Here is a 20,482-nt window from a genome sequence, read left to right as displayed (position 1 = left end):
AGCTCAAATGGATTTCACTAAATATAAAACACTCGACTACTATCTTAGGTCCATTCCATTGCACTCCTTTGAAATGGTTCCAAAACAGAACTTGTTTTTAAGTGTTGGCAGTCTACCTTTTTAAAAATAAAGTTTCATTCACTTAAAGCTTATTCACACAGGCCGTCAAAGAGCCAAAAGCTTTTTAACAATACAGTTTGAAGAGCTGTGATGGCACTAATCTGGCCTTCCAAATCTATCTCGCAGTGGGTTTTGGAAGGATCAATTAAGATAAGACATGTAAAAGTGATTTGAAATCTGCAAAGGGCTAACCAAATTGTTGTTATTCCTACTATTAAGAAATATACCATTCAATGTCTACTTAAAAGAGCGTGGACCTTGGACTCAGAGACCCAAATTCGAATCTCACCTCTGCCACTTACTAGTTACCCACACAACAGGGTACAAGAGGCAAGTTACTAAATTCCCTAGGCCTCAGTTTCAACTGTAAAATGGAGATAATATCCACTTTATCAAGTTGCTGTGAGGATTAATGGAGTAATGTATGCAAAACACTTTGTACAAAGTAAACACTTACTAAAGGACAGCTGTAACTATTGTTAGGCTACTTAATTAAAATTCAAATGTCCAGCTATTGATAATAGAAGGGAGAAGTCAAAGAGGAGAATCTTGCCCAAAAGGAGGACAAATCCTAAAAACATGGATCCTACACTGTGAGGATCCCTTCTTAGCCAAACACCACTCCCAACCCCCACCCCATCCCCACTGACGTCAGAAGCTCCTTGTTGCTTTGCATAACTGTGCAGCAACCAGAGAGAGTCAGTCTAACTCCAGGCTTGACAAAGTGATGATTCATCCCATCCCATGAAGGGGGTGCAGCCTGTAGCCAGCCTCACCACACAACAGGGCATCCAGCAGGACAGCCAGCGACCAGGGACCAGCTACTTAGGAGAATCCCGCATCCGTGTCTCCAGCAGCAGTAACACAGTTGTATGCTTTGCATTTTGTTAATGTATATTCCAGTAAGCACTGGGAGGAATCCAATTGTGCTACATTTTACAAAACAATTCACAACATAAATGAAAAGTCCAAAATGGCAAGACAATGATAACAAAGAAGTCTCCCGCTGTTCGCTGCCCATGGCACCATGGTTTGCCAGACAGCATGTTAGTTATAATGACAAACAGCTTGATGGCTGGACAACATCCCACTTCAACTTCACATCATAATGCCTCCTGAGGACACAGCTTTTCAGCCTGGCCTGAAATCTGACCACATCCCCCACGAAAAAGACAAACCCTCAGCAGTAGCTCATACAGCTCTTTTCCATTACCATTTAGTGGGCACAAAACATTTTTTCCCCCAGAGTAAGCTTCTAATTCGCCTTCTAAGCTTACGAGGCTTTCAAACTGGGTTCATCCTAAAACGCATGGCCAAAGGGGTATTTACCGGTGGACCCGCTGGCTTGTCAACGAGGCAGCACTGTGTCATTCCCCAGCCCTGCCTGCAGCCACACTACTATAACTGAATGTCTCCTAAATTATCACCACAGTAATTCTAACCTTCAGCCTGAGTTTGGGATCCTTCCACCAGGGTCCCATAGGCACAAACCATGAATGCCTGGAAATGTCAGCCTCCTCCCAAAACAGTTTTGCTTGAAATACCCCATCCAAAAAACAGTCACGATGCCACTCCCCATGGCTCCCTCCCGAGGTCAGCCAATCCTCTCGGGTTTCTCGATTCCAATCTAGGAAAGGGTCATTTAACAAATGCCCAACATATTACATTTAATTCTACCTCCTCCCCAAAATAATTCCCATTCACCATAATGCTAAGTATTCTGTTTCTTATTCCAGATGACCCACACTGGGGGAGCGAAAGCACAGAAACCTTGGCTTCTCAACTCAAAACCCAAACGCTGGTGTGTGTGGTGTGTTTTCCGGGAAGAACTGTAAAAGGTTTTTCAATTCAGTGTTACATAATCTGATTCATTTATTTAGCAATGTCTAATTTTCTGGTGGTTTCCCCCTGAACATTCCTGAAAAATGGTTATACTACATTACAATGGAGAAAACTATTTGGTGTCTAAATCGATTCTATAAAATTTGCCTCCTACCCATTCCAGCCAATACCCACTAGCAACACACACATATCCACAGGCACACACATACACATGAATATCCTGATTCATTGCCCAAAAACAATTCTTCTCCCATTGTAACTAACAAGATTTGATTTCAGCAAACTAACATTGGGAGCGCCTACAACTCAGGGAAGTACACAACTTGTTGCAGCAATAAATGCTTGGCCGCAGCCTGAACAAAGCAGTACAAACAAGCTCCAGAAACCCACACGGCCCTTGGACAAAACGTTGTGTTTGTAATCAACTCCCCAATGCACTCTCATCACCCCCTCCCCAACCCTCTTCCCCTGCCCTGACTCGCGTTTCTAATCTGGTTTCCATTCCAGCCCCGCCCCCTCCCCTTCCCTCTCTGGGACCGTGAATCAATCCCTTCCCCGGCAGGAAACGAGACCCAGGGCAGCCCCCTCCGCTGCGGCGGAACAAAGGAGGACAGCGCAGGAAGCCCCATCGGGTCCGGAGTCCCTTCTCCCACGCGTCCGCCGGGGCACGCCGCACCTGAACCCCACTCCCCAGGACGCCCCATTGTTCTCTCTCCGCTTTCCTTCCCGGAGGAGGCCACCCCATGTCCTTCCATAGAACCAGGGGGCCAGGAAACAGCTGTGGGCCAGAGAGATGGAGGGGGTGTGGGTGAACACGAGGAAGATCTGGATCCCACTTTGCCCACAGGTACGAGGGGGATGGGGCAAAGTGAGAACAACTTAGTTTACGAGCCCTCTTCTCTCCCATTCGCCCCCGAAGCATCTGCCGTCACGACCACCCTGCGCGCCCTCCCGCGTGCGCGTGTTCTGACCGCAGCGCCGCCTCACCCGGAGGACGGAGCCGCAGCCCCCGCTGACCTGTCCCCGCGCGGGGGCGGCGGGCCACCGGGACCTGGGCACAAAGGCGCGGGCGCCCGCCTTCGCGCCGCTCGCGCAGGGCCGGGGGACAGGGAAGGCGCCGCGCTACCTGGCCGGGCGCGCTCCGCGCCGCGTCGTCCTCCCTCGCGCCGGCGGGGCTCCTGCGGCGGTGGCCGGCCCTGTGCGCCCGCGCTGGGCTCCGCGGCGCCGGGGCTGCAGAGGCGCGGCGTGCGCACTGCTCGGGGCGGCGCGGGCGCGGCCACTCCCCTCCGCCCGCAGGCCGGGGGCCGGCCGAGGGGCGGGGGCGGCGACCTCGCCGCCTGGGATTCGCCCCGCGGCGCGCCGGCGGGCCCGGGCCGGCCGCACAGCGCCCCCCGGTGAGCGCGGGCCGCAGCCTCCGCACCGGGGCGCCCCGACGGGACGGAGACGGAGACGACGGGGCGGGAGAGGCGGCCGTCCCCTCCCAGCCCCGCGGAAGGCGCGGTCCTGCCACCTTTTTCACTCCCGCATTTTCTGACATCAGACGAGAAATATAATTACCGGGCGGGGGTGGGTGACAGCTCGAAGCCAGCCTGGGGGCAAATACCAGCAAAAAGTGGGAGTGTTCTCAATTTTTCTCCACCTCTAGATAGGAAAAAGTGTCGATGCCCAAGAATATCAGAAAATATCAATTTGACCAAAAGACAAAGAAAGCGTACTGAGTGGCAAAGTGCTTTTACAAGGTTTTGACATCTATTAATTCGCTCATTCTCACATAACGCTAAGTAGACACTGGCCAGTTCTCTGTTACAGGTTAATAAAAGACAGTTTGAAAGAAATTGCACATACCTGTGCACATCTGAATATAGCGCATTGACTGGCACTGGGTGACACGAGCAGCGATGGGGTGTTAAAATTCTTGGGCACGTTGGAGAAGCCAGAGAAGCAGCACCTCTAGCTTCTCGGTCCAGGCGCCCCCGCCTCTTTGTAGAATTCAGAACAAGCCGCTTGACCCAGTCCTGGTTTCCTCATCCCCGGGGAGGGAAGGGTGCTCACTCAAACTTACTCACTGGGTGAGGTGAGGATTACTTAGCTAAGGTGTTAAAAGCACTGTAGACACAGTAATTATTACTCATGGTTCTAACTGCTTTATCCTATAATGAAATAAATTGCCATAAATGGGGCCAGGTTTACACGGACTGACCTATATCTGGAAACTGTCACTAAAATGAGGTGAACCAAAGAATTCAGACCATATATAGTAACTCTGCTCCCCACAGACACAAGAACCACAGGCACTGGGATTTGTCAAATGCCACCAGTAGAGTTCGGAAAGGTGGCAGTTCCCTCAGATTGTATCTGCTGGGAAATGTACCATCATTGATGACACCATCAGCATCAATTCAGATTTGCAGAAGGCATGATAATGGTCTAAGCTAAGACATACTGAGTATCAGGTACTGTTCTTGTTTAATTTTCCCCAAAACCTGGGAGGTGAGTTACTCTCATCTTTGTTTTACAGACCAGGAAAGCCAAGAACAGAGAGATCTTCCAGATAATCAATGGCTATGCTGTTTTGAAGTCATGCCCACAGATTCTTTGACACCCCTGCCCTTAAGGAGTGGAGTCTAATTGCCCACTTCTTGAATATGGGCTGGACTTAGTGACTGGATTCTAGTCAATAGAATGCAGCAGAAGTGGTGCTCCGAGACTCCTGAGCCCCGCTCATCAAAGGAGCTACAGTTTCCACCTGGCTGTCTCTTGGGACACTCGCCCTTGGAATCCAGCTGCCCTGCTGTGAGGAAGCTCGTGCCACCTGGAAGGCCATGTGCGGCTGACGGTGCCAGGTGAGGACCTAGCGTACAACCAGTATGTGAGCCGCCACACCTGTGAGTCAGTGAGCCTTTGAGGGGACTCCAGCCCCTGTCACTGACTGACCACGCTGCATCAGAGTCCTAGAGAGAAAACCTAGCTGAGCCCAGCCAGCACCCAGAAACGTGAGAGAGAGAGCAATAGTAAGAGGTTGTCCTCGAGGGGGCTGCTACACAGACGCTCAGAACATGGCAGAGCTGGGATTTGAACCTGGGCAGTCCCACTCCAGTCTCCCATACAAGCAAGAGCACCACCCCCCAGCCCTTGATCACCCGGCCTAGATAACACCCTGGAGACGCCAGCCTTCACAGCAGGTGACATATAAACCTGCTACCTGGCAACGCATTTTAGACTCACTTCTCCATTTCGCCCATCTGATTTTAGGTTCCCAAGTGACTGCTTCTAGCAGTTTGGAAATTAGGGCACCTCTGACCTCTGCTGTCCAGTCCAGCTTTTCAAAATAGCGGAAATTCAAATGGCGGGTTCACAAAAATAAAATGGAAACAAATGGTTTGAAAGAGTGGGGGAATTCTATCACCTTTTGATCTTGAAAGATGGCCAAGTTTTCATAAAAAGTAGGTTTGGGACAAGTCTGTGCTGAGTAGGATTATTGAGAGAGCTGCTACGAGGAAGGTTTTGGAGCTCCTGCCTCAAGAAAGAGAGAGGGAACGTGGTTATACTGAAACAGTTCCGCCTCTAGAAGGACCTTGTCCAGTGGGGACACTTGAGTCTTTCTCCCTGTTTCTCAGCAAGTTCAGAAAAGAGAGTATTAGAAACTGTTGAATCCATCCTAGCAAACACTGAGAAAATGAACCAAGAAGTTATTAGAAAGCCAAAAACATTTCTAGAGCAAAGCTATGCTTCTTTTAAAAATACCGTTAACCTAGTTTTCATAAATCTCAAAACCCAAACTTTTGAAGACATACCACGAGGTTTTAAAATGCCTTGACCTTCCTGGCTGCTCTTTTCAAAAGTCCATCAATCAACAACTTTTGGATTTTAGAGATGCAGATTACAGTTGTTCTAATAATTGGCAAGAATAAATAATAAGTCCACCAACTGCAAAAGCATTTTTTACTTTCCCCTCAGTCTGTTTGGAGGAAGTAGAATAATATATGAAGAAGCAGAAAGACTGTTATTAAGATTTCAGGGTGAAAAACATAGATTATCAAATTACAGGAGTAAAAGAATATAGGAAGTGGGCTTGACCTCAGTGAAAACATGCAGCGATTCCAATTAAAGCCAGGGAAATCCTGCCATCCTTGTGGGAAAATGGAGAAACTAAAGCACATCTGTGTGTGTCCCAGGTAGAGAATCGCCACTAAGTGTGTAGGGTTGTTTTGTTTGGGAGTTTTTTTCCTTAGTTGTTTTTATATGAGCCCTTTTTAAAAAAAAAAATTAAAAACAATTCAACATTGGGGAAAAGACCACAGGAACGACCCCATGACCTGCTTCTGCCTCATTTTGGGCTAGCAAACGAACAGCGGGCTGGAAGTCAGTGTTAGATTTGCCCGCTGGCCTTGTCCGCAACTAGCTTCAGCATTTTAGCCAGAAGGCTCATGGTCTCTCTGTTTAGCTATTTTGCCTCTTCTTGAATGGATTAAGGGCCTTCTAGTTCTAAAAACTCTAAGAGCCTTTGTCTTTGCCGTCGTTTCTCTCCTCGTCTACCTACCCAAACACTGGCTTTTCCCCCACTTCACTTATCCTTCCAGAAGAAACTCAGTTCTCCTGTTCCTGACCATCTTCTGGAACTGGAGCCCACTTTCTGTGGTAACATCTTGATGCCTCATCTTCTTAGTACCTATTAATTTGCTCCAGGTTTTGAAATCTTTCTAGTTGTTCTCTTTTAAATGGTTGGCCTCTCCAACTGGATGGTAGATCTCTAGAATAAAGGAGTAATTCAGTTTGAAAAACCAGGCCCAGGACAAGAACTATCTCAGAGAGCTTACTCTGTTCTGGAAGATGTTCTAAATCTCTACATGTATGTTAATTCGTTTGACCCTCAGCACAGCGCAATGAGATAGGTTTCTATTATTATCCTGTTTTACCGATGGTGAAACTGAGGCAGAGAAAAGTTAAGTTACTTGCCTGAGGTTACACAGTAAGAATGTTAGAGCCGGGATGTGAATCTTGTCAGTCGAGCTTCAGGGCCCAATCTCTCACCTCAAGGCTGTCTACCTCCTCTCACATAGGTGAGAGTCTCATCTGTAAGCTTTTTTTTCTTTCGTCTCTGAAAACAAGTATTGTCTTATTTCTTTAGCATCTCTCTCTTAGTTTAGAATACTGCTCTTACTGCTGTATGCCCTGAATTTGCAGTTCTTAAATAGTCCGTGCAAAAGCAAATCTTTATGTATTTAAAGAGTGCTTGGAAAATAAATGCTTAATGCTTAAAGTATTTTTTGAATTTCAGATTAGGTATTATAAAAAATATCTCTATAGCATTTTCAGCCTCCAGGACTCGGCAGTAAAAATACAACTCTTCCTGGAAGTCTTTAAAAAGCTATAGATAGAAAGTGGCTGAGCTTGAAAGGTGTCATCACAAGAAAAAAATTAAAAATTGTGTAACTATGTACGATGACGGATGTTACCTGGACTTATTTGGCGATTTCGTGACCACGTGGTGATACAAATATCAAATCATTACATTGTATACCTGAAGCTAATATAATATCAGGTCAATTATACCTTAATAAAAAAATTAATAAATTTTCAAAAATTAAAAACTGGATAAATGACAACTAGGATGGTAGAGAGTAAAAAGACTGATGGAATTTCTACCGGGCAGGAAAATTCACTAAAGCCCTTGAAGTTAAAAAGAGAAAAATTCGAAGAGCTCACCAATAGGGTTCCTTAGAGCAATTACACTGTACGAAGATCAAAAACAACTATTCTTTCTAAAAGTGTAACAATGTAATGGAGCACTAAAATCAGGCAGTGAAACTCAAAGTGTAATTTTTTCCTCCCCAAAACGCATTTGTCTGCAGCTCAGAATACTTTGAGTCCTCAAATAAGTAAGAGACCCATTTCCAGGAAGTTTAAATTGCCTGAATTTTTCCCCCGACATTTTATAATTTAGCATTTTGTGATTGCAACTAGTAAAATAATTGTCTTTTTTATTTTCTCTCAAGCTGTGGCAAGTTAGTACCATTATGGCAAAACTTTGCTGTTAAACGATAAATCAATCTGGAAAATGACTAGACTTTTTTTCCAGTCCTTTTTAAAGAGCGTTTTCATTTTCCTCATGATAACTGGGGAGCTTGTCATCTCGTTGCTGAGGAGACCCGCGGAGGACTGTAAGGAAAAGCAAATATTCTGGCTAAGGAAAGAAATAGTGGCTGTCTATAGCAAAGGAAGAGCGGTTTAGCAAATGTATGAAGTAGTATTCTGTTTCTGCCTCAGTCCCTAAAACTGAATGTCCGTCTATTTGAGTTTGGTGTATACATTCATCACGGGTGTTAGCATATGAAAATGCTGATTGAGAAAGATAATTGTGTAACAAAAAATATTTTAATTTATTCACCACCAAGACGACATATAATCCAGGTTTAGGGACTATTGACTAAATAAACCAAAATTTCACTTGGAATATTAAACCGAGGTTGCGTAGCAGCTTGCTCGCTGTTTCAGCAGCGTTCTCAGTCTTGACATCTCTGTCCAAGATGAGAAGCTCCGTGAGGCAGAGTTTTTGTCTCTGTGGCTCACTGTGGCATCCCCAGAGCCCAGGAACATACAAGGTACTCAATAACCATTGTTGAGCTGATGAAAGAATTTCATAAATTATTATTATTACTTTAAGTAAATTGAACTGACCTATAATCTCAGTGAATACTTCCAGATGGATCTTAGAGCATTGCACGGTAGAACAACAGCGGGTCCTTGCTGATGGGTTCACAGCAGTGATCTCCTTCAGCTCTGAATAAAGCTGGAAAGACTTTAGAGAGAGCAACACCAGAGCACAGCCACTCATGCCGAGGAAGCAGCAAACCACGTGAGCCAGGACGTTGAGGTCAACCCAACTCCCAAAACAGGCGTGACTTCTACCGAAAAGATACATAATCTCCTTTCCCATCAGACACACCGAAACCTGGGTGTTTCTCTCGAAATCCATTCGTGTTACTACGGCTAAGAGAAGGGAGCAGACGCGTCCCAGACTCTCTGGGACCCTCTTGCCAGGCTTCAACCTCACCTGCGCCAACCCTCCTTTTGGTGAGTGGGCACTTTACAAGTTCTTCCCAGATCTTGAGTCTGGACCTGAAATGACCTTGAGACAGCTCAGGGTGCTCATATGTTTTCTCCTCCCATCTGAAAATTGCTTCAAAACATTCCTATTCTCCTAAAGTCTCCTCAAAACCTGTGTCTACTCCCTGAGGCGTCCTGCGGAATCCTGCATGCTTCTGCAAGTCCGCAGTTCCATTAAATTGGAAAGCACGTTTTATCACTTTTGTTTTCTTTATGAATCTTTATCAGCCTAAAGCACCACCCAAGTGTGTCTTGCGTGTGGGAAGAAGAATCTCTTTATTTCCTGGCGTTTCGGTGCCTGAATGCTTTGGGTCCCATTGGGTGATTTTGACGGGTGGTGCAGTTGCTCTAGATTATTGGCCATAGAAGAACCTCGACACTGGGGACGCCTTCCATTCCAGTGCCTGTGGTCAGACACCACCACCCCCGGGCCAGAGAGTGAAGCAGATAAGACTTGCCCAACATCGAGATGTATTTATGAAGTGTCTACTCAGCCCTGTGCTGGCACCATCCCTAGGATAGGAAGGTAAATGTGACAGTCTGGGTCTGGGACCTTCCAGAATGCCGGGTCTAACTTCAGGTCCTTGGCACCTTCTTCGTGTGAATGTAACTGCCTTTTCCTTTGTAATATCCTCCCAGGCCGCAGGCAAAGGAGGGCCCTGCTGCTGCTCTCAGGCTCCCCCAGGGCTCACCGTCCCACCCAGCTCCTCATATGCTGCCTCCAGGGTTTTTACGTCAGTGATGTACAACCTGGGGTCCAGGGGCTACAATATAGTCCCGGATTTCAATTCTCAGTAAAAGAAAGCGACCTTCATTTTCCTCCATTTCAAACATTTAAATATCACATTTCAAATATTCAAAAATTTAGTAGCTAAAAGACATTTTTCTAGTCAGTAAAATAAAATGTTAAAGAAACAACTTGAGTTGTCTTTTCAACTGTGGCCTCCTATGGGCTTTGGGATTTCAAGTTATATTTACTTCTTTTTCATACAAATAATGTTCAAGGTTTTGTAATAACAAACATGTGTTATTTTTATAATCAGGAAAAAATAATAAAGCTATTTTCATCTTGGACAAAATATGTGGCCTGTAAACTTTTTTTGGTTGTTTTTCTGAATTGGCCCTGGTGAAAAAAATAAGTAAATAAACACTGCTCACATGCTTTTTCTAATACCTTTCCATCAGAACGTTTCAGTGCTTGATGATCTTTTCCATCAGGATATGTTAGAAACTGGCAAATCTGATAACTACCGCCTGCTGAGTGAGAGTTTGTGTTAAGGACCCACAGAAAGCATTGGCTTTGAATGCAGGCTACTCAGATTTGGGTTTTTTTAAATTATTTTATTGAGATTATATTGGCTTATAATATTGTGTAAATTTCAGGTGTACATTATTTTCAGTTTCTGTGTAGACTGCATTGTATTCACCACCAATAGTCTAGTTTTTATCCGTCACCATACACATGTGCCCCTTTACCCCTTTTGCTCTCCCCGCACCCCTCCCCTCTGGGAAACACCAATCTGTTCTCCTTATCTATTTGTTTGTTTGTTTATCTTCCACATATGAGTGAAATCATACAGTATTTGTCTTTCTCTGTCTGACTTATCTTGCTCAGCATACTACTCTCAAGGTGCATTCATGTTGTTGCAAATGGCACAATTTTGCCTTTTTTATGGCTGAGTAGTATTCCACTGTACATATATACCACATCTTCTTTATCCAATCATCGAGGATGGACATTTGAGTTGCTTCCACATCTTGGCAATTGTGAATAATGCTGGTGAACATAGGGGTGCATATATCTTCTTAAACTATTGACTTCATGTTCTTTGGATAAATACCCAGTAGTGGGATAGCTGGGTCATATGGTATTTCTATTTTTAATTTTTTGAGAAATCTCCATGCTGTTTTCCATAGTGGCTGCACCAGTTTGCATTCCCACCAGCAGTGTGTGAGGGTCCCCTTTTCTCTCCGCATCCTCTTCAACACTTGTTACTTCTTGTCTTGTTAATTATAGCCATTCTGATGGGTGTGAGGTGATATCTCATTGTGGTTCTGATTTGCATTTCCCTAATAATTAGTGATGTTGAACATCTTTTCATTGGCCATCTGTATATCTTCTTTGTAAATGTGTTCACCTCCTCTGCCCATTTTTTGATTGGGTTGTTCATTTTGTTGTTGTTGAGTTGTATGAGTTCTTTATATATATATTGGAAATTAACCCCTTGTCAGATACATGATTTGCAAACATTTTCTCCCATTTGGTGGCTTGTCTTTTCATTTTGTTAATGGTTTCCTTTGCTGTGCAGAAGCTTTTTCGTCTGAAGTAGCCCCATTTGTTTATTTTTTCTTTTGTTTCCACAAGGTGCTTGGGTTTCTTTTCTGCCTGTTCTTTAATGGGAGACGAGCTTCTTGCCATTTCGTGCAGTCTTGTTGCCCACAGGTAGTGGGCAGTGTGTGGGAGGCTTTAACGGTGATTAGGAGTGCTGGGGGAAGTCTCTCCACCACCAGCCTTGTGGCTGGCTGTGATAGCCCCCTCAAAGGAGGAGAGGGCTGTGGAGACACAATCTACCAAAGGTGATGCATCCAGGATCCTTGGGCCAGTGTGACAGCCTTGTCTTAATGCAAAGGGAGAGTAAAATCAAGATTTTAGGTAAAGCTGATAGAGATGGGGGGGTGGGGGCGTGTGTCTGCTAAAGCTCTCAAAAATGGCTGGCCCACTAGATACATGTGAGAACTTATGTATAGAATCTTCAGATTCCCAACTAGCTGTTTCCTAGGTTAGTTGCTGTTGCAGACACCATAGTTCTACCTGGTTTCCATTCAATAACACTTCATCCAGGACTCCTTGCTTTTGAAATTAACCCTGGAACTTAAAGATTGTAACCCCCGGACCCTATCAGTGTGCTGAGATGTCCAGGTGAATTCTACGTTAGTAACCTCAAGGGGTGGTAGGGCATATCAAAGTCTTAAGGAGTGGATGATGTTTTATTCTATATTATAAATATGTTTTTGGAAAAAAATGTTTCTTTTATAATGTAAATTGTTGTAAGTAAAATTAGAAAAAATCTGCTTGCTGGGTAGAAATATTCAGACGATTGAGCCACGATGCTCAGGGAGAAGAGGACTCTATCTGATCAGAATTTTGGGGTAATAAAGTTGCACTCTTATGTTTATTGAAAAAGGATCCCGAGTCTTCAAAGCTCTCTCTCCCACCAGTCAAGTTTGGAAAGCTTACTGGACATGTTCTGTCTACTACCTCACCTCCCTTTCATACTCCAACCCTTTGCTCCTATGACGGTGTTAAAACATCTTGCCAGTGTCCTCAGAGACCTTTCAATTGTCACAGCTTAAAGGCAGTTTAGGTCCTTGTGTCACTTGACCCCTCTACCACATGACCCCTGCTACCTTCTTGAACCACTCTTCTTAGTTAGCTTCTGTTTGCCAACCTCCCTTCTTCTCCTCTTAATGCTCTTGCTGCTTTTTCTCAGTATTATTGAGCATTCCTTTGTCTCTACCTTTCCCCCTTAAATGTTGATGTTACCTTAGGTTCTCAACTATTCTCAACTCTCTCTTCTCTCTAATCTCACCCACACCCAAGGCTTCAACTACTGAAGACTCCCAAATTTCTGTCTCTTAGGCTCAAGTTCCATACATTAAATTGTCTACTGAACATCTACCTCAAACTCAATATGTTCAGAACATGAAAAGGGAAATCATCATCTCCACCCAATCCCAAGCCCATTCCCTGTCCTTTATTCCTAATCAGGGTGAATGGCACCACTATCAATCCAGTCACCCAAGCCGGAAGCAAATGTCATCCTAGACTCCTCTCTCCCGGTCATCTTCTGAATCCCATCAATCTGGGTGTTCCGTTGTTATTCTGCCGTATAGTTGACTCAAAGATCCATGCTTTTTTCTCCACACTCATTGCCCCTGCCTTCTTACTCTTAGAGCCTTTGGCTTCAGGATACTCCGTTGTTAGTATGGCGTGCATATGCCTTGTGCTTCCTCTCCATCCCATCTCCCACCATGCACCACCCAGGCCCTTTGCACCAAGTCATTCCAGTTCCTGATCTCTCGAGACTGTCTATCTCTTCCTTTGCTTATGCCGTCTCTGCTGACTGGGATGCCTCTCCCTCCCTTTTCCCCTGGCCAACACCTTCTCATTCTGGAAAACATCACCTCCTCTGAGAAGATCTCCTGATGCCCCAAAACAAGAAAAGAGCGCTTCTTCAGTGCTCCAATAACACCGACTTCTGTCATAGGATATACCATACCCTGATCAAATTACCTGTTTATCAGTCTCTTTCCCTACACTGAGATAATCTTGAGGGCGGAATCATGTCTTATTTGTTTCCTCATTCCTATGTTCTAACATAGGTCCTGGAATATAGTAGCAATCAGTGCTTGTTGCATGAATGAATGAGTGAATGAATGAATACTAAGCGTTTCCAGTATCTTCTTTCATGGGTCTTGCATAGTTCTTATCACTCAATTTGAAGGATTATCCCTTTCCTCTTATAGCAAGCCTCAAGAATTTTAGTGTAATAGTCTCTTCTAATAGGCTCAAATACAACAAATAGCTAGAGTTGTTTAAAAGAAAACCAATTTTTCCTTTTTAATCAATTTTGGAACCAACATCTCCTATTACTTCTCATATATGCTCTCACGCCTTGATGCTAAAGGATTCTCATTTCTGTAGAAACAGATACACTAGGCTGACTCCGCTCAGCTTATCACTAATGTTCCATAATGGTTTCTCTCTCTACTTCAGAGCCCGTTTGTATGTTTTTCCTAGTCTTCCTGCCCAAGTCAACCCATAAATATTTTTAATCTATGAACTTTTAAACTCGAAAGGATTTATTGGGCCACTTTAAATACTTATTTATTGCTTGCATGGGACTGAAAGATCACAGTGGCTTAGGATCAATTGCATTTCATCTTTTCAGTGCTTATTTCACAGCTGAGCACTTCTCAGAGTTATGAACATGAGTCCAGCCCCTGACAAGCCATAGCAAAGGCCAGAAGAATGAGCAAAATTATCCACCCTGGAACCCTCCTGGGATAGCAGGGACCGAATAGGCAGCTCTTCTGTGACTTATTACAGAGTATATGTTACACTAGGCCCCAGATCAATCCCAAAACGGAAGTCTTGTGTCATGAGTCTTTCACCACAGGAAAGCAATGTACACATACATTCAACAATAACACTCCATAAATCTCTGTCCCAATTACAGAACTTCATCTCATGTGGTGCCAATAGAAAGAGAGAGATCTCAAAACAGCAGGAGGAAATTACTGTTTCATGTGCAGAAACATTTAATATCACTATAGAGGAATCTTTTAACACAAGAAAGACATGGAACTATCCGTCTCAGGATAAGTCCAAAAGAAGGAAGAATCTCTCCAAACAGCATCTGAAAGATTTTGTATTTTGAAGTTAAATTCATCATTTGCAAGGAAGAGAATGAGAAGAAAATAAGTTATTTATAAAACTATGGTTACTTACAGAGGCAATACCCAGGGTATCCTGAATATGGACGGAAGTATAATATATGACCGAGGACCATGTGTGAGGCAGGGGGCGGGGGAGTCTTAATCTGGAATCAACAAGCCTGCTGAGATTTATGGCCAAGTTTGTGTGTGTGTGTATGCGCGGGTGTGTGTGTGTGTGTGCAGGCACACACGCACATGCTCACTCACAATCACGGCACGTATACCTATTTCTCTGGAGAGAAGTTTCTGACCAGTCCTCGGATTCTCAGAAAAGGACTTTGACTCACAAAGTGTTGTTGCAAACCACTGCTCTGCGGCAAATATTTCCCAGATTCATAAACAAGATGTGTTGCTGTCAGGTGAGATGCAAGGTTATTGAACACAGTGATGACCAAAACTATATTACTGGAGTCCTGAGGCAGTGATGCAAAGCAGATGGGACATGCCCACTCGGATCAGAATATGAAAGAAAGTCACTCAGATCTCACATATCGTTTTGCCGTAAAGCCCATATTAGTCAGGTAAGGGCAGAAAATCCTCCTCTCCATGTTTAGGAGAGTGCAAGCAACAGGATTCCCTGGGTGCACGGAGAAAACGATGCTTCATCTCTTTCGCTAGTGCACCACTCATGTGCACCCCAAATTTACCTTTGACATTGAATCTGACAGCTGTTAATTTCATAAGGTTTACTATGTGTAAAAAAACCCAAAGGAACATAGAATAAGGTCATGCATAGCAGCATTCCAATCTGGAGAACTGTTGACCTGAGATGTTGCTGTTGTGGTTTGTTGTTGTTGCTGTTTTCTTTCTTTCCTTTTTTTTTTTGGTGAGGAAGATTAGCCTTGAGTTAACATTCACTGCCAATCTTCCTCTTTTTCCTGAGGAAGACTGGCCCTGAGCTAACATCTGTGCCCATCTTCCACTATTTTATGTGTGGGATGCCTGCCACAGCATGGCTTCATAAGCAGTGTGTAGGTCTGTGCCCAAGATCCGAACCCTGTGAACCTCAGGCTGCCGAAGAAGAGCAAGCAAACTTAACCACTATGCCACCAGGCTGGTCCCACTGTTTTCTTTTTTTAATTGTTTTTTTTCATCTTTATTGTTTTATTACATCGAAATGATGATTAACTCTCATGTCTTGGAATTTTGTGTCTCTTTTTCCACATGGTAGACCTGCTAACACATTAATCTAAATGATGCCTGATTCAGTTATACACAGAGAAGTTTCCATTACCATGTGTAAATTCACTGACCTCATTAGTCCAAAAATCAATTCATTTGTATATGAGTATCATTTATGTAAATTATACTGTTAAGATTTAAGCTATTGCTTGAGTGTTTTCTCTTCTCCACCTACAACTCATATTCTCCTCTAGCAGAGTTGTATAAGCTGTTGTAACAAATAACCATCCAAATATATAATGGCACAAATGCAATAACAGTTTGTTTCTTGTGCATGTGCCAGCTTGAAGATGGTGCTGCTGTTCAGTAGGCTGCCTTCTTCCATGTGGTGATTTAGGGACCTAGATGCGTTCTGTCTTATGGCTCTGCCATTTTTGAGGACTTATCTAGATTCAGCTTATGAAGCCTTTATAAGACTTGAGTTTTGAGAATTTCAGATGAGGTTATAATTTCTTAAATAGGTTTTAGAATACTGGTTTATTATAAAAGGATATAACTCAGGAACAGCCAGATGGAGGCATAGAGATGCACAGGACCAGGTATGTGGAAGGGGCATGGAGCTTCCATGCCTTCACTGAGCAAGCCACTCTCCCAGCACCTCCATGTGTTCACCAACCCAGAAGCTCCTGTTTGTTATTGTTGTCACGTTTAGCCCCCTATTTCAGTTGGGGCCCAACTGAAAATAGAGAGACCACTGTAGGTGTTTCAAACAGAGAGAATTTAATAGAGGAACTTGTTATACATGTGATGGAAGAACCAGAACTGAGGAGTTAAGGGGTGATGGAGGTGACCCCAAGATTAACCACAGTCAGAGCCATTAACCTTCCCCACCTCTATGGCTGGAAGGACTCAGGGAGAAGGTGGTGTTATCAGAGCTTGGAAGATGGGATCATCAGAGAGAAGGCAGGAGCACCGAGGGAGAATTCTTGGCAGATGCTGAGACCACAAAGGGAGGGGCTATCTGACAGCAGCTGGAGTCGTGGAGGAGAAGCAGCCACTGCAAGAGAAACACACTCAAAATGGAGGGGAAAAAAAAGAGGAGAAACTCTCTGGCTCTCCCCTCCTCCCACTTCCCAATCTTCTGCCTGTGCCTCCTATTGTCTCAGCCTACGTGGAAGCCAGAGGGCAAAGAAGCTGGAAAATTCACTTCTTCATGATAGAGAGCAGAGCAGGGGAAAGGCCAGAGCCACCAGGCAAATGATCGGCACATTTCTTTTTTGAAGATGATGTTGAGATGAGTCTGCAGAGGAAAGCCACATGGCTATGGAATTCTTTGTTGATACGGGGAGGGGAAGGGAGGTCAAAGGAAGAAAGGTAGGAAAACAAGAGGAAGTGACAAAGATTGGGAGTCAAGAAGAGTTAGAAGAGAAGGGGGGAACCCCTCTCCAAGTTTGCTAGAGCAGCCGCTCAGATCAGAGGCCCTGTTTACACTCACGTACAGTGGTGGCTAGAACAGGCCGACAGAAGAGTCAGAGAGCTGCAAGCGACCTTAGAAACCAGTGGAGAACTAAAATCCAAACTTTGATGTTGTTGAAGTTTGTTTGCATTTAGTTCATAATTGATTGAAGTTAACGTGAATTTAATTCTCTCTTGTCAAAATGGAATTTACATATCTTTCAAGAGTCTTATGAAGGGATTTCAGAAAGCCAAACCACTGTGGGGCCTTGTATTGAGCACAAAGGCAAAAGAACTGAGAACAAACAAAGCAACAGAAAAAATGTGTGTAGGGGGAGAGGGTGTGGGAGACGAGAGCCCAGGGGATTTCTTTAGCAATGTTTGTTTATGGCTGTTTCAAATTAAGGAACTAATTTTGGATTGGGGAATAAATAAAGTTCCTTGAGAAATAGAGGACTATTGCTAAGAACACAGCACTGCCTGTAGTTAAGCAGGGAAAAAAAGTCTACTCACACTTATACCTGGCTTGTTTATTCTGTGGTGTTAAGGTGTTTGTGAAAAGAATCCAATGCACGCTATTTTTCCTAAAGTTTCCTGTTTACCTGCTCATGCAGAGAAATAACCAGCCCCTCTCCTATTTTCCTTACTCAGGTCCGTGATGAGAGCATCTCTTTAGAAGAGGCAAGAGAGGCACCCCTGGAACCCACATCAACTCTTTCAGGCACCATTCAGTCACAATCCAGAGCCTGGTACTGTGTTCCTGGCTTCTGTGGACTCCCCTTCATGGGCTGGTGCACATGATTTTTGTCAGATGAGCAAGGGTGTCTTGGCCCAACAATATGCTTTGCTTAAGAGCTTAGTAGAAGGCAGTCCACGTGGAAACAGTTGACCGCTCTTGAAGAAGGCCAGTTGTCGGTGTGAAATGGAACCTCCAGAGCAGGGTAGCCGGAGCCCCAGGCGTGGCTGCCCTGAGCCGCAGGCATGGGTTTGCACAAACTCCATTCCACTGCTGTTGACTTCACTGGGCCAGGCTCAGCTGCATGAGAAAGGAAGCCTGCCTGAAGCTCTAAAGTGTCTTATAAAATCATCCTGCCAGTATTAAGACCTCACCCAGAAATAGTTTCAGTTTTTGCGTTTGTTTTTTGAGCCATTCAAAGAGAATATTGCTATGGGAAAGTTCCCCTTTACTATTCAGTCTCATCAGCTGAGTTATTAATGGAAAGTAGTTCATGGCAACCATCTCTACGGTGCCAATAAATGCCTAGTGTTAAAACAGCCAATGAAACGTTGGTCTTCTTATGTGGATCTTCTTAAAATAGTACCCTTGGTCCTACCTTTGAGAATGCTGAAACATGCCATTTCTGAAACATGTCTTCTTAGTCATTCTTGTTGTTGCTTACAAGCCCCATTTTTCAAACTCTTGAATGTATCGGTCCATGCCAGGTAAAAGAGATATTGGTATGGAGAGAGCATGAGATACTAATCCTACTTTTAAGAGTTTGTGATCGTCAGTTAAATAATCAGTCTGAGTTATCAGCTCAGTGGCTCTTTTCTCTTCTCCACCCCTGAAGCTCCTTAAAATGGCAATCATTTTATCTACATGTTTTCAAGTGTCTATATAAGCCAGGCACTGTGCTTACTTCATTTAACGCTCACAGATATCCTAAGCAGCAGGTAAATTAATCATGCCCATTTTAGAAAAATGGAAGTTGAGGTTCAGAGAGATTAAGTAATTTTCCCAAGAGTTACACGATTATTAAGCAGTGAAGCTGGGATTCAAACTCTCGATTTCAAAGCCCGTGCTCTTAACGACTGTACTCAGGCCTGCCTTTCCGGGGTGTGCGAGCGGGGCCGTAGCACAGGGCCTGACCCCTGGAAGGGCCCCACACTTGGTTTAATGTTCTGCTGGCACTGTCTTGAAATTCTCAATAATTCTTCATCAGGGTTTCTGCATTTTTCTTTCGCTGTAGGTCCCACAAATCTTGTAGCTGATCCTGAGTATACTGTATTTCCTGACATCCTAGATGAATACTATATGTAGGAGTTTAAAATTTGTCAACGAAAATAATCCATAGCCAATCTATAGACGAAAATTTGGGAGAGTTTATTCTGAGCTAAAATGTGAGGACCATGGCCCAGGGCCTTTCTTCCCAAAGGAAGAAAGGGCACCAAAGAAGTGGGGTGTACAGAGTGGTTATATACCCCCAAACAGGATGTTTCACATATGATTGAAATGTCCGTTTTACAATAGTCACGAGACTGCTCTGTCGGCACAGCAATTGATGGAAACAGCAGGTAGGTCTGCTGTCTCGGTGAACACAGCAGGGTGGCGGGTCTGCTGCCTCGAGCTGGGTGGTCACAGGTGAGCTGGGTGGTCAAAGGTGAGCACAGCAATCAGTTCCTAGCCTAAGGAAAGATGCTTATCCTTAAGGAAATGCCAATGTGGGGGGAAGTTGCACCTTTATCTTAAGGCCATTGGTTCTTGCCATAGGAAATGTTTTAAAGCAGATATGCAATGTGTGCTCAATGGCGACAGTCAGGCCCTTTTGGAAAAAACAAAGTCAGGCCAAATTAGGTTCATACCAAATGGCTTCCTCTATACTCCAATATATCCTATTGCTTGCCATTTCTATTTGTCATATTCTTCAGGAGTTCTTCCTCTAAAAGGTAGAACCAAACTCTCGCCCCCACTTGAGTGTGGGCTGGACTCAGTGACTCTCTTCTAATAAACAGAATATGGTAGAAACCATAGTGTGTGTCTTCACCATCGATAATAAAAGGCGTTGTGGCATGTGCCTTGTTCTTGAGTCACTTGCTCTGGGAGGAGACAGGTGCTTTGTCATGAGGACAGTGAGCAGCCCTTTTGAGGCCCACATGGTGAGGAACTGAGGCCTCCTGCCAGCAGCGGTGTGAGCGACCCATCAGCCAAGCATTCTGTGACTACACCCCCAGCCCAGAGCTCAACTGCACCTCACAGGAGAGACCCTGAGATGGAACCATCCAGATCACTCCTTGATTCCTGACCCTCAAAAACTGTGTGAGATAAGTTTGTTGTTTAAAGCTGGGATAATTTTTTGTGCAAGAATAGATAACAAACACTCCATATAACCCCAGAACTCAAGAAAGGAGGAGAACCTTTGATTAAAAGGCAAATGCATTCACCAGTATTTGGTGCAACCTTAAAATTAATCTTGTTGTCTCTTCAAAGAACGTGGATGTTATATTTTAGGGGACATGACAGCAGTGCTCTTCAGTGAGTGTCAGAGGGCTTCTTTCCAAGTGATCTCTGTGGGAAGGCCTTCCTTGAATTTGGGGACGCACCTTTTGATTGTAACGC

The 20,482-nt window shown here is 44.3% G+C and overlaps 1 protein-coding gene and 1 long non-coding RNA gene across 9 annotated transcripts in view; one reads left to right on the top strand and one right to left on the bottom strand.

The window, feature by feature from the left end:
- MYO1B (myosin IB) overlaps positions 1 to 8,748 on the bottom strand; it is a 185,514-nt gene extending 176,766 nt beyond the window's left edge. For 3 of the 8 annotated variants that reach the window (XM_014837538.3, XM_070508264.1, XM_070508269.1), the window contains exon 1: positions 3,089 to 3,241. The gene's annotated coding sequence lies outside the window, so the exon portion shown is untranslated. Of the gene's footprint in view, positions 1 to 2,949; positions 3,242 to 8,640 lie in introns of those variants that run through there. The other 5 variants (XM_014837540.3, XM_070508270.1, XM_070508267.1 and 2 more) reach the window with 4 other exon arrangements.
- Positions 2,593 to 19,934, top strand: LOC106828794 (uncharacterized). The gene is made up of 3 exons (XR_001397473.3): positions 2,593 to 2,809; positions 4,481 to 4,805; positions 17,797 to 19,934. It is a non-coding gene; the product is annotated as an uncharacterized lncRNA (long non-coding RNA).
- Positions 19,935 to 20,482: the final 548 nt, after the last annotated feature.

The sequence above is a fragment of the Equus asinus genome, chromosome 4, assembly GCF_041296235.1.
Source record: "Equus asinus isolate D_3611 breed Donkey chromosome 4, EquAss-T2T_v2, whole genome shotgun sequence".
In the NCBI taxonomy this organism is placed as follows: domain Eukaryota; kingdom Metazoa; phylum Chordata; class Mammalia; order Perissodactyla; family Equidae; genus Equus; species Equus asinus.
This window is presented reverse-complemented; position numbering and strand designations above follow the sequence as displayed.